We start from the raw sequence: 9,384 nt of genomic DNA, 5'->3' as shown, positions 1-9,384 counted from the left end.
AAAAACCCTTCACTGGGATCATCAACTAATAAGGTGAGAAGAAGGTGGAGAAAAATGCTGTTGGCAAGGCTTTTCATGGCCCTTGGTTTGTACAGAGTTATTACCGCTGAAACTCTTTTTGTTTCCTTACGACCAGTTGGCAAACTGGTCGTACATCCACTGGGTGGCGCCCACTCTGGGAGCGAATATTTGATGCATTCTCTAGAAGTTTCAAAATAGCCAATTACCCCCTTTTCCTTTATTTAACACATATCAGAACAGTCTTTCTCTATAAATCTCAATTAACGTTCCCATTTTCTCTTTGTTACACAAGTACCATTCAAGTTTTCACCTTATTCCTCCTTGCTAAACGTCTTGTGGGTGCTGTAGCTGCTAGGTCATCAGATAGTATCAGTATGTATGATATATACTACATTTAGCCCTCCACCATTTTTTTCTTTTTTTGGTCAACACATTCAATTAAAAAATCTTTTTTAATTGAAGTATAGTTGATTTACAATGCTGTGTTAATTTCTTCTGTACGGCAAAGTCACTCAGTTATACACATACATACATTCTTTTTAATATTGTTTTCCATTATGGTTTATCCCAGGATATTGTATATAGTTCCCTGTGCTATACAGTAGGACCTCGTTGTTTATCCATCCTACATATAATAGTTTGCATCTGCTAACCCCAAACTCCCAATCCATCCCTCCCACAGCCCCCCAGGCAACCACAAGTCTGTTCTCTATGTGTGTGAGTCTTTGTTTCATAGATAGGTTCATTTGTGTCATATTTTACATTCCACATATAAGTAATATCATATGCTATTTGTCTTTCTCTTTCTGACTTACTTCACTTAATATGATAATCTCTAGTTGCACTCCACCATTATCTAACCATTTTTATTAGCCCCTCCAAATCTTCACACTTATCTGTTAGCTGTCTCCCCTTCTCTTCCTTTGTGATATGAGCCATTTACACAAACCACATAATTTTAAAAGTCAACATGCTAACTAGCACAGGGAGATCAGCTCAGTGCTTTGTGTCCACCTAGAGGGGTGGGATAGGGAGGGTGGGAGGGAGACGCAAGAGGGAGGAGATATGGGGATATATATATATATGTATAGCTGATTCACTTCGTTACACAGCAGAAACTAACACGCCATTGTAAAGCAATTATACTCCAATAAAGATGTTAAAAAAAATCAACACGCTACCATAGACCTCATAATAATTGAAGCCCAATGTTAGCTGCTGGTAGACATGTATGAGTTTTGGAAGAGGCTTCATTTGCTCACAACATACTTCATTTCATAGCCATCACAAGCAAAGGAAATTGTAACCCATGGATGTTCCCTTTGTTCTTCCTTCTATCCTCTTCTCCCATCCCCCACCATTACCTGTTCAATTGTCTCAATTCTTCCATTTCATCAGAGTTTACTTGTCCTATGGAATGAAGGCAGTTAGGATAGCCTTCCTGAGCCCCATCTTCTGTACTACAAGGCTATTCTCCTTGTGCTACAAGGGACTGTATAGAAATGTTCACCTTGAGAGAGTGCTTTCACTAGTCTGCACTTCTGTTAGGAAAATATCCTCTTTTACAAATAGCTTGATCCTATAAGCACCCACAGATATTATAGAAAAGTACCATAAAACTAAGATGGGAAGTGAGTAATGTTTAAAGGATAAAGAAATGTAAGAATTTTCCTGAAATGGAGATAGTCTCCTATTGTTTTAGGTTGTTTTGTTTTTTGAAGAATATCAGTGCAGGTGCCAGGCACGTCACTCAGACTTCTTTATTTGACAAATATTTATTAAAAGATGACTATGATCCAGTGTACCTGCTAGTACCTGGGGAGTCTCAAAAGAACGGGACTCAATTCTTACCCTCACAGAGCTCATATTCTTATAGGGAGATGTATTTCTAAACAAATAATTAAAGAACAATTTGGCTTGTGTTTCTGCCTGAGACACAGACTGAGTGATCAGGGAGCTGGCCCTGAATAGCATGCAGCTAACTTTTCGGGGGACTCCGGGAAGGCCCCTTAGAATCCTTCTAGACTCTTCTAGAATCTCTTTGAGCCAGGCCCAGCAGAGGGCGAAGAGGGGCTGGGCAAGCAATATGTAGAGGCCAAGGATTTGCTCCTCCTTAGTCCATCTGAGCTGAGTGAAACTTGATGGGAAGAGTCAAGGAAGACCAAGCGAAGAATTTTGTACCATGAGAACATTTGGTGACAAAAGGAGTTCTGTATAGTAGTGAAAACGGAGGCTTGGTAGAGATTTGATTATAAATGAAACCTGCACTGTTAGGCGTATGTGATGTCAATGCCTTTAGAAAATAGCACAAGACTTTGAAATGAGACCAAATTTAGAAGGACCCCAGTAATAGTATAGAATAGTAATGGGTTAATTGTTATTAAAAGTCTGTATCAGGGATTCTTGGGAGAACTGTTTTTTCTATTTACAGGTTCAGAAAAGAGTCACCTTACTTGGATACCTTTTTTTTCACTTACCATTGGTAGAAGAATGCAGATTACTTTATTTCATTTTTTTTCCAATGATGAATTCCTCACCACTATTGCATACTGCCAACATTGTGTGAAGAGAATTTCGAGAGGGGGAGAGTGACAGAGAGAGAGATGTTTTCACGTGGATTTAGTGCAATTAATTTCTGGAACTTGTCCTTAAAAAGGCAGTTACTTAGGTGAAAACTATACTTTTTCTCTGAGGGCTTTTAATGAGTAAAGTGATTCATGTTTTCATCCAATGGTTGTTTAAAAAAAGTTGGTTTTCATTGAGAAGGATTAAAGGCATGTGCCTAATTGCTAAATATTATTTTTTAAAAACTGGTCTGAGTCTGTCTTTATGGGCTGAGTGGTTTCGCCTTTAGAAGCTTGTTTTAGGACCTCGTGCCAACCCCATCCCTTCCCAGGCCTGTTTAGACTAGAGTTATCTGGCAGGGAATTTTTTTTTTTAAATGTCTTGAGCAGGAACATCTCAGAAAACGTTCACCTCAATCTTCAAGTTGACTTCCCGAGCAATTTACTAAATAAGTGATATGAGAATCAAGTGACCATCAGCTGGTATAAATGTTTTTGGTCAGTGTAGTCACGTGCTGGTTATGGTGAGACCCTGGCTCAAATGCTCTAACGTAACACAAAAGGAATCCAAGTTCACAAGAACGTACTTTAATTAGACACCTGTATTTAAAAGGTTGGTTTTTCCTCGGGCATAATTTCACCCCACGGCACACTGTGTCTACATATATGTGTGCATTTCTTTCCTGGGCTACAGTTAGAGTTAGGCTTTTTGTTCTTAACCACGTGGAAGGCAGTTTGTTTGTTTTTTGTACACAATTTCATTGAGGTATCATTGATATACAAAGAACTGCACATATTTAATGTGTACAGTTTGACGAGTTTACGTGTGCAAACACCCATTATCATCACCACAATCCAGGTAATAGACGTATCCAACAGCTAACATAGCTTCCGTTTGTCTATTTTAATGTGTGTGTGGTCAGAACACTTAACATGAGGTCTACTCCATGGGAGGCAATTTTTGTTAGAAGTAAAATCTTTGTTCGAGTAATGTACTGGCGTGTGTTCTGTCAAATCCATAAATATGCTGTTGTATATTCCTATTTAGTTCCAGAAGGCTGCTAGTACATGTGCTAAAATATGTGAAAAATCATGGTTGGGGATTGGAAGGGGACATCTAGAGCCAAACTTTACAATTTTGACTTGGTAAAGTTAACATTCTGGCAGTGCTATGAAATTGTTCATCCCTCTTCATTTACTGCCACGTACAGTGCTTGGGGTCATAATTTCTTTCCAAAAACTACAATTTCTAAAGTTAGGGATGCTTTGGGGAGGCAATATAGAATCATCCAGATAATCCCTTAAAAAGACAAGGAAGTCTACTCTTCCTTTCGTTGAATGACCCACGAAGCAGCATTTCATTAATTTCTAGTGAAACTTTGATGAGAATGTCAGCTTGGCTTTAAACATCAGTGGGTTTCTTTACTTCTTGGTTGGATTTATGGGTTGCCCCTGTTCTCATTCCGGAGGGTAAGCTCTTCAAATTCTAGGTTAACGTTTCAAGAAATGGTCCTTATCCCAGTTCCAAGCAGGCTTTCCAACAGCAGGTAGCAGGCTTAACTTTTAATCGGTCTTTTCCTCCCTTTTAACTCTCTTTCCCATTATGTGTACCTCAAATAAATGGTCTTTAGCCAGCATGGACGGGCTTTTTTTTGTTGTTTATGATTGTCTTTGTTTTGTTTGTTTGCACTGTGAATAGGACTTGAGCATTGAGTACCTTGGTTATAATTCTTTCACCCGTCCCTGGGGTTTAATTGTCTTCTTGTTAGATAATAGAATTATGTAATTTGCGATTTTTAGTTTGACTTATTTATAAACTTCTAAAATGTATTATTGGTTAATAGTCTATGCTATAGTATATTTCTTATATATTCTCTATATTTTAATAAACTTTAAAATGTGTATTATATTGGTTAGTGGTTGACACTAATCTATAGAGTAACCTTTAATAAAATTTTATTTACAGTTTTTCCTTTTTGTATTACCTAGATAAATTTAAAAGTAAGGGGAAAAAACTGTCTTAACTTTATAGTTCTTTTGACTTAGGAAGATTTAGAGGATAGATAGGGTGAGCTTTGAGAATTAAAAATGCCATTCTTCTAATCTAAATATAGACCAAAATTTATAAAAGATAATCTTTTGGATTTTGGTTTTAAGACTAACCAAGCTAAACCCTTGCCTCACTTTAATTGTTAGTCTTATTATTCATAAAAATAGTTACGAACATTTAGTTTTAGTGGTTTATGAAATGTAAGTTTGTATGTTCTGTAAATGCTTTGTTTTATATTGAGGGTAAGATTCAGCCAAACCTGTCTAAGCAGTCTTTTTTCCTACTTTGGTATGTATCCCCTGGCTTTTTAGGTAATGGCAAAATGTCCTTCATAGATTAAGTTGTTTTTAATTTATTTAAAAAGAAAAAAAAAGCCCAAGCAATCAAACAAAAACCTACTTCACTTTATAAATTCCATCCTTCTCCTTTCCTAAGAGCTAACCACCTGGTGAAACACTATTATTATAATTTGGCAAGTGGGTTCCCTCTTAAAATTAGACACCTGTGATTAAATAGTTAAATCATTCCCTTGAAATTTATATATTTAGAGCTCTCAGAAAGCTGGTTGTCTCTTCTTACACTCAACACATTTTAAAATTATTTATTTATTTTTAAATATTTTAAATTGGAGTATAGTTGATTTACAATGTTGCCTAACAGATCTTTTTAAAAGCTACCTTTTGGGCAATAAATATTCCCATCCAGCTTCATGTTCAGTCCAACTGTACTAATGTAAAGTTCTAAGTATAGACTTTCTTCCAATTGACGATAACTTTCCTAAATCTTTTCTAAGTGATAGCCAAAGCATTTTAAATTCATAAGAAGGTCAGATTCTAAAATGTGTGTACTTGGTGCAAACTTGCATAGTCATTTACATTCTTAAAAAAAAATCCTAAAAGTGGAAAACAATAATTGGCTACAGCGGTCATATGCTAATATAAGAACGCCTTCTCCAAGACACCAGGTTTCTTCCCACTTTGGGCGGGGCCTTTGTTCTGAATCTCGCCTCTCTCTGCCATGTTCTCTCACCACAGGTGTGTGCACAGTTCTCCTCTTCCCCCGTCAAAGAATCTGCTCAAATGTCATACCCGCAGTGAGGCTTTTCGTGAAAAGCCTTGTGAAAAATAGCATTCCTTTTCACTGTGGAAATAACTATCAGTACCTGTTGAGTTGCTTTTTGTCTTTCCCTACCTGCACCTCAGATCTTCACCTTTCAGTTTCATGAGTGCTGGGTCTTGTTTCAGTGTCACATCCCCAGTGCCTGGCAGAAAATAAGGAGAAGGCTCTCAGCAGGCATTTCTGGGGTGAATGAATGAATCAATGAGGAAGACACTTATCCTCTAACTTCTTTATACCTACATGGTATTATGGGAGGAAAGCTTGGGACTGACATACCAGTGAGATGCTGCTTTGGATACTTTGTAATGTATCTTTTTTGCAGTTTTGCTAGGTGTTTTAGAAACTTGGTAGAAATAGCTGTATCATCCTCAGATTATAGAGGAAACAATATACTGCAATATACAGTATTCTTTATCGTACATATGTGCATCATTGCTAGATTACCCAAGTTAAAGTGTAGTAAGGCAGACAAAAATGCTCCAAGACCACAATGGAATGGTGGATTGGGTTTTTTGTTTGCTTGTTTATTTGTTTTTCATATATATACATACATATGTGTGTATATATATATTTTACATTTTACTGCAAAAACATGCCAAATAATCAACTGTAGATTTTCTCACAGACAATCATGCATGCTCTAGAAGGGCAGGGAATTTCATCTTTTTTGTTTGCTGCTGGCTCTCTAGCACCTGAGAGAGTATCTGGTACTTTCCTCAATATCACTCAATCAACATATGTTGAGTAAGTAAATAAATCTAGAGGTTGTTTTAAACTGCAGACATGGGGTTAGTGTCAGACTGTCAATAAAGAAAATATGCAATTGAAACCTCCTAATACCATTCCCACGTAAGTTTCCAGGATTGATGTCTTCTCTTTCCTTCCACAGAACCCCTCCCTAGAAGGCTGCGGATCATCTATCTGCTGGAATGTGTAGGTACCCTCAATGGCTCAGTAGCCAGTGTAGATCCTGTCTTTTGTAATCAGTAGCTACATCTGGCTACTGGGTCTCTGATGGCATCTTCTACCTTCTGTTACAGTGTCCTGAGTGAGGTTATTGGGAAGCACTCAATAATAAGGCTTTACCTTGATTTACACACACATGTACACACAGGATTAAGTTCTTGGGTGGGTGGTAAGTCTTCCATTATTAGCTGGAGTGTGGGAACCATCAGGGTTTTATGAATAATGAGGTGCATTTGATTTCAGGACCACAAAGGGGAGGAATCTAGATATTTTATCTGTGTATTGTTTATCTGTTTTTTTCTCTCTCCCTCCCCTGTGGAAGGTATCATTTGGTCACAAAACTATCTGTCTATCTATCTATCTGTCTATATATCTATCTACCCACCTACCGATCTATTTTATCCATCCATCCATCCATCTTTTTCATCTCTTGACGTTTAAATGGCATTCTCAAAATAATGTGGTAATTTAAGGAAATTTCATTTGTAGTAAATACATCCCAGCAGTGCACTTGTGATTTGTGGTTGTCTTTTCCCTGTGTTGGAGAAGATAAATGCCAGAAATCTTGAATGCAGGGGGCATTTATGTTGAAATCATATGTGGGAAGGCTTGCAGGCACAACATCCAGGTCTAGGGCATGAACCTGGCATACAATGTAGATTTCTGTGTTTGTTGGGCAACAGCTACATTGTCTGCTGGGTTTCAGGCTGCCTGGAAACACGTTCTTCATGGCTATTTTCATCAATGCTTCACCTATACTGTTTTGGAATAACTTTTCCAGGTGGCATAAGCCAGTGGGCTTTATCATTGGACAGAGTGCAGAGAAAGGACCCCACGAAAGCTGATCACCTTAGTAAAACATGATTTTGTTATGATTTCACCAAGATGGTCACACACCAGCCCGGGAAACTCTATGAACCAGAGACCAGGTGTAATGCCATCCTTCCTTCTCTGCCTCAACTCAAGGATTGGTCACCTACATGTTATTAGTAATTATTATTTGGTTTCTATTCATATTTACTATCAGAAGTCATAGCACCTATGGGCCTCATCACACTGCCCTGCTACCTCACAATTCCTACTCATTTTGGCTTCCTGCCCACCAGCAGGAACCCGGTTTCTTTTTGTTCTCCTTTTACCACAGCCCTGTAATTTTTGTGAAGGACTCTCAGTCTCACCAGAATCCATATCTCTCACTCTGTCCCAATATCCCACCCCATTGTTTTCTCCCTGAAGTGAACTCTAGAATTTAAGTAAACTGGATTTTTTTTACCACTGTCCACCATCTCTTATGAAACCGGAAGAAGAGCAACTTTCTTATGGAATGACCAAGAACTTGTAAAGATAAACCACCAGTTTGCAGGAGAAAAGGAAGAAAAGAATGATGGAAATAGCTTCTGGAAAACTATTTTTTACATTATGTTTTGTTTGTCTGTTCCTGGTAAATAAATTTAAATCTCTAAGCATTAAAAAAAAATAGACCAATCTAAACCATTAAATTCTCAGTAATAAAGGAACATAACTTTTAAAGGAGCTGTTATAAATTCTTGGTTATATGAACTGGAGATATTTAGTTAGTAAACATGTATTTTAAATGAATATGACTTAACAGATTTAAAGTAGAAAATGAATATACGGAATGAAAGGATAAATGTCTGCATGTAATAGTCGATTTTAGTGATATAATGTATTTTTGTCACCCCATGCTGAATTCAGTAAAAATAAAGCCAATGACTTGGAGCTTTTAAAAGATTGTGCTTTTTTGTGTGTGTATGTGTGTCTTTTGGCTTTCTATCCACCAATCAGTTCCATTGTCTATTCTGTACCCAAGTCACTGGCCTTTGTGCCCTGTTAAGAGAAAGTCATTCTACTCGAGCTATTTGACAGCTTTTGAAGAGTGAGAAGAGTCTCTGGGAAGCATGGTTACGTTTAATAAATTATAATTATCAAAGGGACAGTTTTTTTTTTTCTCCAATCTCCACTCCTGTACTTGTGATGTTCTGAGTCCCTTTGGCTGTCATTAAACAAGACAGTGTTGACAATGGAGGCTGGTGTGAAGAAGAACCCCCTGGTTACATGGTCAGGTTTTCATTTCCCTCTCAAGTCTGATGGACCAGTATTGAACTGATCCCCAAAGCAAGAATAAAGGTACAAATGACTAGGGGCTTGTTTTCTCACTTTTTCTCTCACTCTATGGGACCCAGGAAAGGATGGACGTTGGTATGTTGGCTTTTCCTAGAAAAGGCACAGCACCCTGGCTATATGATCACTTTTTTAACTTTCCATTTTGAAACAATTCAGACCTTAAAAAAGTTAACCAAAATAATATAAAGACAGTGCTGGTGGGAGTTTAAAATGGTGCAGCTGTTTTGGAAAAGTTTGGCAGTTCCTCAAAAAGTTAAAACAGAGTTACCGTGTATATGACCAAGCACTTCCACTCCTAGGTACGTACCTAAAAGAACTGAAGATACTTAAACAAATACATGTGCACACATGTTCATATTCATAATAGCCAAAAATTGGGAATAACCCAAATTCCTGTCAACTGATGAGTGGATAAACAAAAGATGCTCTATACATACAATGGAATATTATTCAGCCATAAAAAGAAATGAAGTACTGGTAGGTGCTACAACATTGAATGAAACTTGAAAATGTTACACT

At 37.5% G+C, this 9,384-nt stretch overlaps 1 long non-coding RNA gene across 1 annotated transcript; it reads left to right on the top strand.

Annotated features, from left to right (window-relative positions):
- The first annotated feature begins 6,650 nt into the window (after positions 1-6,650).
- Positions 6,651-8,472, top strand: LOC116747867. The gene is made up of 2 exons (XR_004348126.1): positions 6,651-6,687; positions 7,502-8,472. It is a non-coding gene; the product is annotated as an uncharacterized LOC116747867 (long non-coding RNA).
- The last annotated feature ends 912 nt before the right edge of the window (positions 8,473-9,384 follow it).

The sequence above is a fragment of the Phocoena sinus genome, chromosome X (assembly GCF_008692025.1).
Source record: "Phocoena sinus isolate mPhoSin1 chromosome X, mPhoSin1.pri, whole genome shotgun sequence".
Classification (NCBI taxonomy): Eukaryota; Metazoa; Chordata; class Mammalia; order Artiodactyla; family Phocoenidae; genus Phocoena; species Phocoena sinus.
Note: the sequence above shows the minus strand (reverse complement) of the source record. Positions and strands in the feature narration are given on the sequence as shown.